This window comes from Lepisosteus platostomus, chromosome 25, assembly GCF_059453375.1.
Source record: "Lepisosteus platostomus isolate fLepPlt1 chromosome 25, fLepPlt1.hap1, whole genome shotgun sequence".
NCBI classification, from domain to species: Eukaryota; Metazoa; Chordata; class Actinopteri; order Semionotiformes; family Lepisosteidae; genus Lepisosteus; species Lepisosteus platostomus.
Window position 1 is genome coordinate 4222954 of NC_142635.1, and position 15051 is coordinate 4238004.

At 40.4% G+C, this 15051-nt stretch overlaps 3 long non-coding RNA genes across 4 annotated transcripts; 1 reads left to right on the plus strand and 2 right to left on the minus strand.

Moving 5' to 3' along the window:
• Nucleotides 1-4019: 4019 nt before the first annotated feature.
• LOC148640790 (uncharacterized) lies at nucleotides 4020-6361 on the minus strand. 2 transcript variants are annotated; one of them, XR_015930142.1, is made up of 5 exons: nucleotides 6044-6361; nucleotides 5599-5657; nucleotides 5067-5131; nucleotides 4732-4786; nucleotides 4020-4263 (listed from the first exon to the last, which is right to left on the minus strand). It is a non-coding gene; the product is annotated as an uncharacterized LOC148640790 (long non-coding RNA). The 2 variants fall into 2 exon arrangements; XR_015930141.1 differs by having other exon boundaries at nucleotides 5604-5657; nucleotides 6044-6360.
• Nucleotides 6362-8170: 1809 nt separating this feature from the next.
• Nucleotides 8171-8964, plus strand: LOC148640791 (uncharacterized). Its single transcript, XR_015930281.1, has 3 exons — nucleotides 8171-8250; nucleotides 8500-8593; nucleotides 8780-8964. It is a non-coding gene; the product is annotated as an uncharacterized LOC148640791 (long non-coding RNA).
• A 950-nt stretch (nucleotides 8965-9914) lies between these two features.
• On the minus strand, nucleotides 9915-14924 carry LOC148640792 (uncharacterized). The gene is made up of 4 exons (XR_015930280.1): nucleotides 14801-14924; nucleotides 12433-12509; nucleotides 11888-12050; nucleotides 9915-10361 (listed from the first exon to the last, which is right to left on the minus strand). It is a non-coding gene; the product is annotated as an uncharacterized LOC148640792 (long non-coding RNA).
• Between the last annotated feature and the right edge of the window lie 127 nt (nucleotides 14925-15051).

Here is a 15051-nt window from a genome sequence, read left to right on the forward strand (position 1 = left end):
AAGGGTGAGAGCTGGAGATGAAGCTCATCGAGCTCGGGAAACCACGAGTGACGGGCTTGTCAATGCGAGGAACATAAGGCACGATCTCGGAGGAGATCAGAGAGGACAGAGGCATAGGCGAATTGTAGACTCTGGGCCTGGGAGTCCACGAGCTGGGGGGTCCAGAGATCTTGGCGTAGGTGTATGAGCGCCACAGGTCCTGGTTGCACCGATGAGAAGGCCATGATCAGAGGAGTGTGAGTGTAAAGAAAGAGAAAATGGGGAGAAGAGCTCCTCATCAACCTGTGAGGGGTGTGTCTGATACGTCGGATATGCCTGTTGGTGCCCACAGTGACGGCCACTACCCCCGTGGCATCACACAACTCTTTACAATCCACCAGCTTTCTCTGAGTTAGTTCTTCCTCCCTGCTGATTTCAACAGCATCCAGAGTCTCTGCCTGAGCCTCTTGCAGTGTTTGTGAGCCTTGCACGAGATATAATTTGACACTGGCACGGATCCTACTCTTGTCCTCTTAAGGGAACTGTTCATCTCCCAGAAGGTAGGTTCAGACTCTTCAGAAGCAAAGGTGGGTTTAACAAGTGTAGTCATGTTGTCTGCGGCCACTGTGGGTACTTACAAATATTCTCCGGCCTCCTCTTTTGTAAACTTCAGCTTTCCTGATCTTTTATCGATATAAACCTTAGGGTAAGGATTAAACTTTAGACTTGGGATTGCACCGAGATTGAGAAATTGTACTTCAGTACAGTGCACTAGTGTTAAAAATAATGCTGTTGACTTAAGAACTTCCTGATTATTCAGTTAACCAATTAAGGGATGTGGAATAATGGCACAGTCTAGGCATCCATTTTGTAGAAACCAACAGCCTTCTTCTGAGCAATAGCAGCATGATATTATCGAATCAAACTACCAGTACCAGAAACTAGTAAGTAACAAGGCTACATGACTCAAATACTGTTCTCTCATTTGAATTTTCTCTTGTTCTTGTAACTTCTTAAATGAATGTGACTAATAAGAAGTACAAAGGTACTAAACTGAGTGTATGATAAACATTTACAGATGATCTTGGTGCAGCATTAAGATAAATCAGGTTATAGAACAGTAAGTGTCCTGCTAAGAACTTTAGATCCCACAGCTCACCAACATATTTGTAAATTATTTTATTCATATTCCTGTGGCCCTCAAATACTGATAAGGATTAAATGCACCAGCTGTGATTACCCTGATGGACATGGAAAAAAAGGATTTTGAAACCTGTAAGTCGTGGTAGCTTTTGAAAACATGCTCGATTTCTTCCACATGTTTTCGGACGGAAGATAAAAGACGAGACAAAAAAAAAAGCTACCTGCCCCGTCAGCCGGTAACCACGCCCACTTGAATGACATCCCTCGCAGGCCACGCCCCGCTCACCTGTGAGCCAGGTTCTGCGAGAGAGGAGGGAGCTGAGTGAGTTTGTTCCGCGTCTTTTCATGACTAGTTTTATTTTTCCTTTATTTTAATGTTTTATTTAATTTTAAAGCTTTCATTCATATTATTACATTGTCCACACCTCGCAGGAAGATGTAAAGGGGTAAAACAGTTATTTTAGATAGGCGCTAAATAACATTTTTATTGTCTTTCTTTCCCAGCGCTTCTCTCATTTTTAGCAGGACACTTGTGTTACACAAACAACGTGTGTATTTCTTTGACTTCGAAGAAAAACCATGTTGTAGCAGTAAAGATACTGTTGTATTGGCAGAATGAAAACGTAGCTTTTCAGCCTTTTTCTTTATCAAACATTTGAAATTTGCTCACAAAATCAAGCGTGCCCATTCATCCAAACTGAAAATAGCCTACCTAGAATTGTAAAGTTAGTTTTCTCGTTGTTTTTCAGAGTATTTTAGGTAATATCGTTCTTATTTTCTCGTTTAAAAATCACTTTCAAGGAATACTGCTTAGTTTAAATGGTCTTTAATTTCAAAATTCTGTTTTCTGTGTGTTTTCAGTTTAGTGTTTTCGTGCAGGACAAGTTGTCAATAAATTACGAGAGTATCAACGTAAGTTAAACATTTTATTCATTTTTACACGTATCTTATTGAAATATGTTCTGCGCTATCTGTCCCGGTGAAAATGCTGTTTGCTGCTTAGAAACCTTGGTTTTAATTATCATTAAATGATCTTCTAAATACAGGTGTACTTGTATTTCCAGTTTTAGGGGGAGGACATGCTTGGCTGAGCTGCTGGCATTATCTACAGTATGTAAGTATTAACCTATTAATTCGTTAACGCGTCTCATATTGAAGTGCAGTATATACTGTATCTACTGAAAATCGTTGATAAACGTGATACACCTTGTCCAAAGTAGAGTCAAACTAGGCGACACGACATTTCTTCACGGCAGAAGTTGTTCTGACGCGACAAAACTGTGCCTGCTGTTTATGTAAAACATAAGAAACCGTTGTTGCTTCCAAATTGCACCACAAAAATTAAAACCACGGAGCCTATAAAGATTTGGATTATATGTTCGCGTGTTAACGATGTTTTCTCAGAAAAGGAATATTCCAATCAAAATGGAAATTGTAAAAAAATAACAATTGAAGGTGATAGTATCGTTCTAATCGATAAAAATGTACAGTAGCTGTATTGATTGTGCCTTCGTTATTTTGCACACTTGAATAGCAAGCCTGAATACTTCAATATCTGTTCAACGGGAGCATTTCGCGATACAGCAGACTAAGTGCTTTATTTCAACTGTAAATCATTTTAAACTGTTTCACCTTCTGAACGTGTCAGTAAATACGGAAGCTCGATCTAACTAGCTGGTATAAATGCGAGATGCTGTTTGGAACAGAAAGCACAGCTAATACTGATTTCTGTTGTTTTGCAGGAAAGGCAACGAAGTTCCCGTCTTCACTCTGGTCGCTACCTCGACAGATCCCTCGGAGAAACAGTAACGTGCTGTATGTTTATGTGCTTTTCCATGCAAATGTTTTTGTACTCTGTTTACTTGTAAAAAGTCTTTAGCATTAATGTAGCCTTGCTTTGACGCCTTGTAATTTAAAATGTGTTAATTTTCACTTCGAGTCCGTGCATCGCTCGTACCGGAGTGCTTTGTTTTGTATGCAATTTTCGCTCAATAAATTGTTTATTGGATTTTGATGTGTTTTGTTCTTTCTGTTCTCGTGCAGAGTTCAGTATCGCCTTGGTCCTGAAAACCCCCGGTGTTGGTGAGTTTTTTGGCGGAGAGACTTTACTAACAGTTTCCGAGAAGCAATGCGAAGGGCTGTTTTTTCCTTGTTGTCACTGACCGCAAGGGGACACCCTATCGCTTTGTGACTTGGAAACTGCAGAGGCTACCCCCTTGTTAAGTCTGTCCAGATTTTCCCGCCAAAAAACTTAGTATATACCGGGGCTCTTTCAGGGCGTGGTCTTCTCCCATCAATCAAACCGAGCCCCGTCTACTCCTCTTTTTGGAGAGAGGGGCTGGGCGATTGACTGCAGCTCTAGCCAAGCCCACTCACTCCCAGCAGCTGGGGAAGTCAGGTTGGTGATGGCCTAGGTCCCTGCAGAGAGGCAGGTGTCCTGGTGTGGACTTAGTTAGAAGCCAGTCAGTTGCAAGCTGTGACTGATAGGCTGAGTCCGCCCTGGGTGCCTCCTCTCTCTCGGGCCAAAGCCACCTCCAGCCCGCCTTCCTCTCAGCTGGGAGTGAGGGGGCTTGGCTAGAGCTATCCTCCCTTCTCCTCCCCTAGGGGCTGTACCTGGGCTCCCTGCTAGGGACCCTAACCCCCCAGAGACTATCTAAAAAGGCGGGAAAATCTGGAGCGACTTAAAAAGGGGGTAGCCCCCGCAGTTTCCAAGTCACGATGCGATAGGGTGTCCCCTTGCGGCCGTGGCGCAAAGTACAAAACAACCCATCGCATCGTTTCTCAGAAACTGTTTGTGCTCTCTCCAGATTTTGCAGCCAAAAACTTACAGCAGCGAGACACCAGCCCAGAGCAAACCCTTCCAACACACCTTAAAAAATAGAAGACAATTCAGAAAATGAAATCAACAGTTTTTATTGCAGAATACACAGCACAAGCAGTAGCAGCAGCCAACAGGAAACATTACAAACTTCAATACATCAAGGGAAAGATACACCACTGAATCGGTACATTACAGATCAAGCCACTGGAGTCAAAAATGAAATTCAAGGAAGAGCGCACACTGTCAAGAATAACTTGCCAACGCACAAGGAGTTGCTGGAGAGGAGATCTTCGGATCGCCGAGGAGCAGGAGCCGCAGAACTGAAGGCAAAAGAAAAAAACATCGTTAACAAGATATCGGATTTGCAGAATCGATTCGCATGACTTTCTGAAGTCTATTAACTTTTTTAATCAGCTAAAATAAGAAACCAATGAGTAATTTCATGAGAAATCACAGATAAATAACAGCCCCCACTACTCCAGTATTTTGAAAATTCGTTCAGCCGCATAGAAATGCAATTCTATTTATACATTTACAGCGTGTATCATATTCGAGTTAACTCCCTGCTTTGAAAACCGTCGTTAAAAGTTTCAGTATTATCCGGCTTTACCCAATGGATTCAATAGACGAAGAATCTGCGACTTAGAGTTTCCCATCTCTATTCAACAAAAGCACAACGAAACGAAGCTTGGGATAAACCCGGTCTGGTGTTAAAATGCAGAGAAGCAGGTGTTGTCTTACGGAGTTACACAAATAGAAATGGTATAGCGAAAGGTAGCATTACTTACCCTGTGGCAAAACAACTTTCAGAACTGCAGGCGCGTTCTTGAAATCCTTTGTCACCTGGAGAAATAAAATAAAACACAAATCAGTCAATTCAATATTTTCACAATTGTATAATTTCGGAGCGGAAAGCTTTATTACACCTCGAATCCGCGAAGAGATCCAACAGAAACTGACTTTATAAAGTGTCTGAAGCTTAACTACAGCACTAGAGACACCATATAAAAAATACAGAATTAAAATAATTATACGAGAGATAGTATATTACAGATCAAGCTCTGGTGTCCAAAATGAAATGTAAGGAAAAGCGCACACTGTCAAGAATAACTTGCCAACGCACAAGGAGTTGCTGGAGCGGAGCTGGAGAGGAGATCGTCGGAGCGCCGAGGAGCAGGAGCCGCAGAACTGAAGGCAAAAGAGAAAAGTTAACAACATACCGGATGTGCAGAATCGATGCGCTTGAAGTCTAACTTTTTAAATAAGCTGCCTGAAGAAATACGCAATCCCGCTCAGATTCACTAACAAAACAGTCCCACTATTCCAATATTTAGAAAATATGTTCGGCCACATAGAAATTTAACGCTACAAATACATTTAAGAGAAAGTACCACTTACAGCGGGTATCATTTTCGATAAAACTCCCTGCTTTGAAAAGCATCCTTAACATTTGTTAGTGTTATCCATCTTTACTCAATAAATAGATAAAGGTCCAGCGCCTTAGAGTTTTTATTTTTATTCAACAAAAGCACAACGAAACTAAAAAGAAGTTCGAATATTTGTAGAAACTCGTTCTGTTTTAAAATGCCGGCAACAAGTGTTGTCTTATCGAGTTACAAAAAAACAGTATGGCGAGAGGTAGGAATATAACTTACAGTACCTTTGAAAAACCCTTTTTATAACCGGAGGCCCCTGCTTTAAATCCTTTTGTCACCTGGAGAAATAAACATACGAATTCGTAATTTCATCTTAATATTTTAGAAGTTCGGAGTGGAAAGGGTAATAGTCCATATCCGCAATGAAGAGAATCACACAACAATTTACTTTATAAAGGAATTTGTTTGGTGGTAAACCGCAGCCTTACATAACTCCATAGCTAGAAGTACCATATATTTAAAAATACTTCAATGAAAGATACGCTTAATTGGAGATGTTAAAACGTCCACAGCACGCCCAAACGGAGAGAACACTAATTTCGGCGTCCTTAAACACAAATACATACAATTAAAATGTAGCAACATGCATAAACTTTGTCTATCTTTACTCAACGTGATATTTGCATTTTTTAAACTTAAAATTAGAAATAAAACGCAAACGCACCAAACGCCGCAGAAACTCGTCCCGCCGCCATCTTGCCGAGCGCACCTGTGGAACAGGTGGACGGGGCGTGTCCGCTGAGGAAGGTCACTCTGGAGGCGGGCTCGGCTCCTGAAGGACAGCTGGGGATTCAGTTACAAGGGTTCAACACTGACGTTACTGACGATACATAGACATTTTTACTCACCAAAAAATGCATAAAGTATTCAACAGCTGATGATTTTCAGACAAACTGGTACAGCGACTTTCACCTACGAGTTTGTTCGTCGGGAACGTTTCGCTTGTGGCCAATGGATCGAATCAAGAGAAACGTGCGACCCCTGTCGCTCCTAGTTAGGACTGCACATCTCCTTCACTGCTGATGCCACACCTGTCCTGAAGGTGTCACAGTGGTATAAGGGGCTGCTTTTTAGAATTGAGTCAACAACTAATCATTTATAAAGGACCTAAACCACCCAATTTACCCTGTTTTGGAAGGCCCCGAAAATGGAGCCCCCCAAAACGGCCGGCGTGGTAGAGAACAGCCACTTCTACAAACTCACCCCGACAGCGCGAGAGCTACACCCGGGGATAAGATCTCACACTGACGGGGAGGCTCGGGGCTCGTGTTTAACTCACTCTGATCTCTGAGAGTCACTCTGCTTTCTGAACTTTAGAAGTGTCCGATGGTTCAGCCCGCGGAGCCACCAGGCCGGCCATACAGCACACCGGGCATGTAACTCTCTTATTCAGTCTGAAGCCACGTCCCAGTTCCGAGACCAGATACTGCCCCCTGTTTTCTCGCTTTTCAAACATTAATTCTACAGAGACGACTTTATAATGCGATTTTCTAGACTTTATGCGACTGGACATGCCTTGTTTAACATTTCGAATAACGGCGAAAAACAGGGATTCAAAGTTTGCCACAGAGTTCGAGAAGCCTTTATGTCATGTGTCAGACGTGAAGTCCGAGAGGTTAAAATGTTTTATTTTTCAAAACAAAATGTCTGAAATGATTCTAATTCTATTAAAACAATTACTACATGAGCGATATATTCATCTGAATGTTTTATACCCCAGCTGGCGTCGGGACAGAGTATCCCTTTAGACCCTTTATACCAGTAGGTGACACGATAAGACATATTTATATTTCCATGGGCGTTTGATAAGGTTAAGAAAACAGAATTGTGATAAAGACGTAATAACAAGTTTTGCAATCAACGGTGCATCACATCGCTCCATATTTGTACTACGAGAGATGCTGTTATTTCATATACTATTAGATAAGAAAGTCACTGTAGTCAAGTGCAAAACGTGCAGGTGGTACAAATATTGTCTATGTATACCAGACTCCTTGCACTGAACTAGTGGAAGCAGATATTTAGAAGTCTATAAAAGACTCATAAAGGTGATCTCTAAGAGACAGATGCATATTTATTTTTAAAAAGTCATCAAAATTCTATATAGTGTTAAATCAGATTTCTGGCACTGAACTAGTGGAAGCAGTGTCCGTCGGTATTCAGTAGTATACTACCTCGCAGTTGTCATCTCTAAGAGAGAGCTCCAAATTCATTTTGATTCATTTTAAAAAGGCATCCACATTCTATACAGTGTTGTACAGCTGTACAGAGGTTATACAGTGAAATGTGTTGGGGAACCATTATCAATGAGCGATGTACAGTAATCAAAGGTGAGATTGATTATCAAATCAATCCAACAGTCAAATATCAATTATACCAACAGTGTAATTCTTACTATTTGATCCAAAATTGAAAGACAGGAAATTTGAAAAAATGTCGCAAGGTTGACACTCATTTCTCACCTCGTGACCTGAATACCGGATGATCAATAAAGTATATTTAATTGAAAACAAATCGTGTTAAATTAAAGTTTCAATAATGTTACTTCATCCAGTTAAAAGTATGGAGTGGGATCGTATTTGTCTGTGAAAGACCGTGTTGCGAAGGCGGAGACGGCTAACTCCAGGATACCGTCCGTGTTTTAGGCATAATCTACATAATTACAAGTCAAAAGCCAGGTTTGATTAATCTTGTATCAGCTTTCGATTGGTCTGCTTTAAAAACGGTTCCGGCTGCCGGAGTGCGTCTTTGCCTTTAAATAGCGGCTTTGCGCCTGGAAGAAAAACAAAATCCCGGATGTTTTGCTGAATTTCTGTCAAGGTTTCTTTCTATTAAGACAGGAACCGTATAAAACTGAAGAAGAGGAGGAATGTGAGCTCCAGAGTAATTAAGGAAATGACCGTTGCGGACAATTGGTTTTAGACCACGTTTTAGAAAATGCCTTCTAGCTTTGAAAGCAAGATTGAATTGAAACTGAACCAACGACTTTCGTACCTCTAAAAGGGACGGAATGCTACGTATCTTTTCTGTTAACATTTAACATTGCTACCTGTAGTTTGAATGCTTGGTCAGGTTTGTTAGTCGTGTCTCGGCAGGTTTTTTTTATACTCGCCTCTCCAGGTCTCCGCTTTCCTGTCCTTTACAACCGTCCGATCGCCGAAGCGCAGAGCTCCCGTGTTGCGTGAGACTGGAGAGCTGGCCGGTGAACTCAAAGGTTGGATCCTCTTACTTGTCTAAACTGTTTAGCGAGCCTCATGCTTTTAATTTTAACGCCTCCCTCCGAATGAACCGCTTTTGTGCCTTCCGAAAAATGGTGTTACTTTTGTGTAGACAGAGGCGAGAGGCCAGACAGTTCCAACAGGTATTGGAGCGTGAAACCTCTTTTCCTCCCCTGTTCAAGCAGCAACAGTTGATCCCGAAGAGCAGCCGGACTCGCCTCGCGGTCCCAGGTTACCCACCGTCTCTCCGGGGCTCCAGTCTGCGGACCGCATGAGAGGTTTCCAATATTGTATAATAACAGCCGTCCTGGTTCCTCCTGTTCTGTATCTTCTTGTCCAATTTCTGCAATAAAATGTTGTCCTCGGATTGTTTCTTAAAGGGTGTGTGGATTGCAGGGTTGGGTTCGGGTACCTGTAGTGGAGTTGCTTCATCTACGAAGAGTGAGTTTTCACAGATCATCCTCCCATTTCTTTAGTGAGCCTGGCTGGTCAGGGTGGCTGTCAGGCATGGAGCTCCAGGTGTTGCCTGTACAGTATGCACACAAAGAGAGACTGCCTGCCAGTAACTGCATACTGTACTCTTGATCATAGATCTGCTAATCTCCCAGCCCCTTGTTAGTAAATATTGCTTTTGATCAAACTAGTGCTGATGAGCATCTGAAACATGAACTCCAGCTTTGAGCTCTGTCTCGGGCAGGTCTACCTCAGAGGGTAGAGGGGGGGAAACTGAGAACTCAGAAAGGATAAGAGACTCCAATGTTAATTACAAAGTGCCTTGTGTAGGAATGCTTAATACATTAACATGAAGGTGAGACAGAAAGCGAACATGTCAGAAAAGCTTAATGTGCTTTCTTGTGGGTAAACATGCCATCAGAAAAATGATCACTGTGCTGTAGGAACAAATGCTGCTGTCCTCTGAAAGAGCAGTGCACAGTTAATTATGAGCCAATGTGGTGCTGTAACACACACACCCTCACAATCTGCTTTGTTCCACATTTAAGTAGGCATTTTGAGGACGGACTCAATAAGTGAAGCAATTTAGTACAGTATATAAAGATTAAGATGTGTATCTGCTGCAAGGAGGGAGCACTCAGGAACTCCACAGCTATATTACTATAAGCCAGTACCAGAAAAAACAAACATTTTTAACATTCAAGTAATTGACTTAATGCACATGAAATAGAATCTATATCAAAACCTCTTCTTCTAAACCAATATATACTGTTCACTATCTTAGAACACATTTATCGGATGTAAAGATCTGTACAGTACCAACAAGATAAGATCAGAAAAAGTACCACAAGGAAGAAATCAAAATTTTACTTTGAAAGAGCTATATTTCATAAAGAAAACACTTCTTAGTTTGCTTACTAACCAAGTTCACATTTTCCTCTTTTCATAAAAAAGCTGAACTGTGAACTGATTCTTTGAAATACAGGAGACATAAAGAGATTCAAGGTTCAGCACTCGTAACTGCAGGTGCAGAGCTGTAACTGAAAACGGAGTATGTGTATCAGGTGATACAATGATCACTGTATTGTTTTCCTAACAATCTATTTCATACCAACATTTGTTAAAAAAAATAGGAATGTGATATTTTAGAATCCCCTGAAAGAGTAGGCCATAACTCCCTCTTAATGATGAAAGAAACTGCTGTTAAAAGTGACCTCTTATGCAGGTGAAGCAGCAGACTATTGACTGTCCAGGTGGTCCTCATGATCCTCCCAGCTCAGGGGCTCAGGGAAAGGCCTGTGACTGACAGCACTGTTGAGAATGAAGAAATACAATTATTCTTCCATCGGTAAATATGAAAGCAGATTTGACAATGTGACAAGGCTTCTTAGACCCAAAAGTGCTATATACACATTTCATGTCCATGTCAAAATGTAGTAATTGATATTGAAAATCATTATAAGCCTAAAAATCAGTCTGTTTCATGCAAGTATAGGTTAACAACCTGCCAAAATGTCCCACTGTATTACTCAGATATTTACTGTCCTTCGCCAGTCTGGTGTTACAGTGTCCCAGACACGTATATATACAGTATATACAAACACACACGTTTAACTGCAGATACAATTATAATTCCCAGACTTCAAAACAAGTATTGACAGGTTTGCTGTGGATTGGGGTGTCAGCAGCAGGGAAGGAAAGTTGCTCAAGACCAGAGGACAACATCATCAATACAAAGCCTGCTGTTTAATTATTGTCTGTTTAATCCAAGCCTACTGTTTTAATACTTATCATGAATTAGCTCAAATCATTATCAGCTCAAATAACTGTGATAAAAACAAATTTGCCAGAGAAGCCTAACACAATGGAAGCAGTCGAAAATAATAAACACCAGTGGTGGATTTCTGCTCGGACAACGTGGTCCCAAAATCATAGCTTTGATATTCACAACATGCTTTTATCTGACTGCATAAGGTAAGACTGGACTTGACAGGGTTAGTACAGTAGAAAGTCCAGGAGCATGTCAAATCACCTGTGAGCAAAACTCCCAGATAGTCCCAGATAAAAGAGTATGAGTTGAAATGAGCTGTCTGAGCCTTGTAGATTTTTAAAATATATATACTCTGTCTCGAGAGATCAGAGCGATTAAGAATTCCAACATATGTGTACATATGGCAACTAACTACTCTGCTCTACTCTATTACTTAAACTCTTTCATCATCCCATGCATGCACAACTTTGTCTTGGGCTTCACTATTTTTCAACTCTGTCAGTGCAATGGTAATAAGTAAACAGATCAATTAGTGGTTTGATAAGAGCTTTAAAGGCAATCTTAAAGTTTCCATAACAGAGACGTTCTAAAACCTCTTGTCTATTTTTTTATATATTGATAATAATTAGGGAGAACTGACTTAAGCAACCCGCCATTAAAATCTCCCCAAATTTGGGGGCATCTGGTGATATTAACTCAAGGTCTTGAATATAATGATAAAGTATTTCTGAGGTAGTTTTATAACTGGCATCAGAAGAAATATACAGAGTTACAAGAACCAATCCAAACTCCCATGGTACAGTAGGTAGGTCTTAAAGAAACAGACAGGAGTTCCAGATCTGGTGATTTAAAGGCGTGTCGGTTCACAATTCTGCCTTTAACTTTCTTCTACTATCTGTATGTCTCTTGCTTAGTGCTTTACCTTCTTCTTTTTTTCTACTTCTCCCTTCTTCCATTGCCCTCTCTTTGTTTTGCTATGGTTCAGTTTAATACCAAGTCTTTGTTTTTCCTTTGTCTTACAACAAGTTCTCTACATTTTTTTCCAAATGGGAAATCACATACTCACCTCATACAGTCAGATGCAGTTTGTGTGCAGCTTGACTGAAGTTTCTACTCTCTGTCATCTCTGGGTTCGACTTATATGGCCTGCAGGTAAGAGTGCACCTGTGTCTTGTTCCACTACTGACATCATGGTGGTGCTCCATGTTGCAGTACCTCTGTTCTGCCATCTAAAAGCGGTCAAAAGTCTCAGTGAAATCTATGACACTCTTCCTAATATACCTCCAATTCAGTACTTTGCCTCTAGTGGCATCACAGAAATGATAAAAACAGACATTCATAGTTCATATTGTTATTCAAAGTGATGTGAAACTAACAATCAGAAGTTTACTTTCCACACATTCTACCAGTGAAGCAGATGGACAGAGTGATAGCTAGAGAATCCAGTTCATATCCAAACCCTGCTAGAGAAGGACAGTGGCACACATGATCATGACAGAGACAGGAAAACATAAGGGAAGAACTGTTATTTTAAAAAGGGCTTTACTTTGTGCAAAAGAATCAGGATTGCAAACCACATGGTGTGTGGTGGCAGAGCAGAGATACTCCTACCTGCATTGTGGCAGCTGTGTCTTCTAACAGGCTCAGTGTGCAGGATCTCTCTTTCCCAGAAGAAGGAGCCTTCAGGTCTGAAATAAACCACAATCCGAACGCTCTCCATTACAACTGGAGCGAGTCCTCCCATAGGAGTGTTACAGATACAAGGATTCCTAAAATCTCTCACCTTGCACGATCTTGGTGCAAATTATTCTACAAGAAGATCCAGGTCAAGCTATGCTCAAATTCCTGATATGGAAGAGTCTGGGTTTTCTTCATTTTGTGCCTTGTGTTTGCATGGTGGCTGTATCATTCTCTACAGGATGTCTAATGGACTGTTCCAATTTTAAAACTTCTGCATGAATGTCAAAGCCTGCTTCAGGTTTAGGCAATAGCTAACAACATTAAATTGTTTTTTGACAATAATGGCACTAGGGTAAAATTGCAATCACATTTTATTCCTTTGAAACATTTCACAGCTTTTAAATGGCATACTTTTTACTTTGATTTTACTGCATTTACTTGATTTATAGGTATAATTTAAAATTGTCTCATGATTCAGTGAGCACAGTAACACTGACTGAGTCTTACACCGCTAAAGTTATATATGTACATTATGAGGCAGCCACACTGGTCGGTCAACTTAACACACAGCTCAAGGCTGTTTTAGCAGTTAAACTGAAATTGATGGGTTTGCTCTAATAGTGGTCAGAAGAAACACCATACAGGATACAAACGAGAAAGTTTTATATACATGTATACACCTACACACACAACATTTGTCAAGTGTGAATTCTGTTGTCAAAAATGATACTTATAATACTTATGAGCTCTGCTCACATTCGTAGTCATAATAATGCTAAGAGTATTTATGAAGACATAAAATGATTCAGAGGGTAGAAGGTTTTCTTCTTTTTAATTTAAACAAAACGTGTCTCTCTCTAATCCTACAAGTTCCTTACATTCCAGAACTTCAAGCACATCCTCTTTCATAAAGAACTGTGTGAACATTGTCATCTAGTGTTGGCTGCTCAACGTCTTAAGTCCAGCCGATAGGAATTGAATCGATATTCCTGTTATTGGCCAATAGAATCCTCTGTACATGAACAACTGTCCAATAGGAAATCCAGCCCCCCCCCCCGACAATAGAGGTTGTGTCTAGTACCAGAGCTTTTTTCCAATAAAAACACCTCACCCCTTCAGTCAGAAAGAATATTTGAAAAAATAACAATTCTGTAGCTTGATCACATATTAGGGAAGTTTGAGTCTACTCAGGACTGGTACAGAACCTGGAAATGTAGTACTTATCTATTATTAAAATCTGTTACTGCAAGTGGTTTGTAGAGTGAGAGAGACCTGTAGGTCATTGGAAGAGATTCTATATTTGGATAATATGTTTAACTGAGGTCCATAGAGTGTAGGGCTGTTAGAACTAGAACACTAGAACAGTCAAGCCACACTGTTTTGGGGGCTACACAAGATGATGTTATCGGACATAATGGGGTTTATTCTTTAATATGAAGTTATAAAGTAACTTGTCAGAATCATCACGAATGTGTTTAGGAAACTCCAGTGTGATTGAACCACACAGAATGATTAACTCCCTCTGGTTTTGACAGTAAGACACGACCTGCCAACGATGAAACTCTGATTAACTAGGACCGACAGCTTTGTTCTGTTTTAAGAACATCACTGTCACAACTGTGTTTACTTGTGTGCTATCACCTGTTCCTGAATCAAAATCTTTAAGAGAAAATAGTTGACGTGTTAATATTAGATGTGCCTTAAGCAGATGTAAAACATTTATATTTCTAACTGCATCAACCGATTACATCTCCAGGGAAAACAAGAGTATCATGTGCCAGCCAGCGAATTTTGTTTTCTCAAACTGAAATATTTATATCTTTCACAGAGATATGTAGTTTGAGTTACTCATAAAAAAACCTTAAAACTAAAGTATTGAAACCATCATACCCCGAGATAATCCCTGACCGGTATGGAGCACAACTCTGTCTGAATCGAACTCCCCCACTCTTCTTGCATGGTATAACTTGAATTGATGTAGAAGTATGTACCCCTGACGATATTTTTGTTTTGAATTGTTACATGTACTCTTGTTTGTATTGTAATGTTTGTTCTTTTGTTTAGCATAAATAATGTTTTTTAAAAAAATGTTGCTTCCTGGTGTGTGTTCAATTTTTAATTAATCTTTTTTTTTTGTTAAAATATGAAAATATCTTTTGCGGTGGACTTTTTAATTTTGATATTTGCACGTCGTTGCATGTACAGAGTGAAAGGGTCTGGGGAGAGACCTGTGTTTGAAGAGTTTATAAGAGGTGCAAAGGCGTATTTACAGACAACACGAAAGTTTATCTTTATTTACCTTGTTTAAGCTTTTTTTTCCCACGGAGTGTAACTGGATTACAGTGTGTATTTTTGTTCTTACGATAATAAAAAAAGGTTTCCAAAAAAAAAACCTCTTCCTGCATGGTCGCGTTTACATGACGTCATCGACACCAGCCTCACCTGCGCCAGCCGAGCCGAGTCCCACACATGCGGAGTGGAGACGCCACCGGCACCAGGTGAGTTTATTATTGCTGGAATTGTTTGCTTTGTTTATTAGCTATCTGTGAA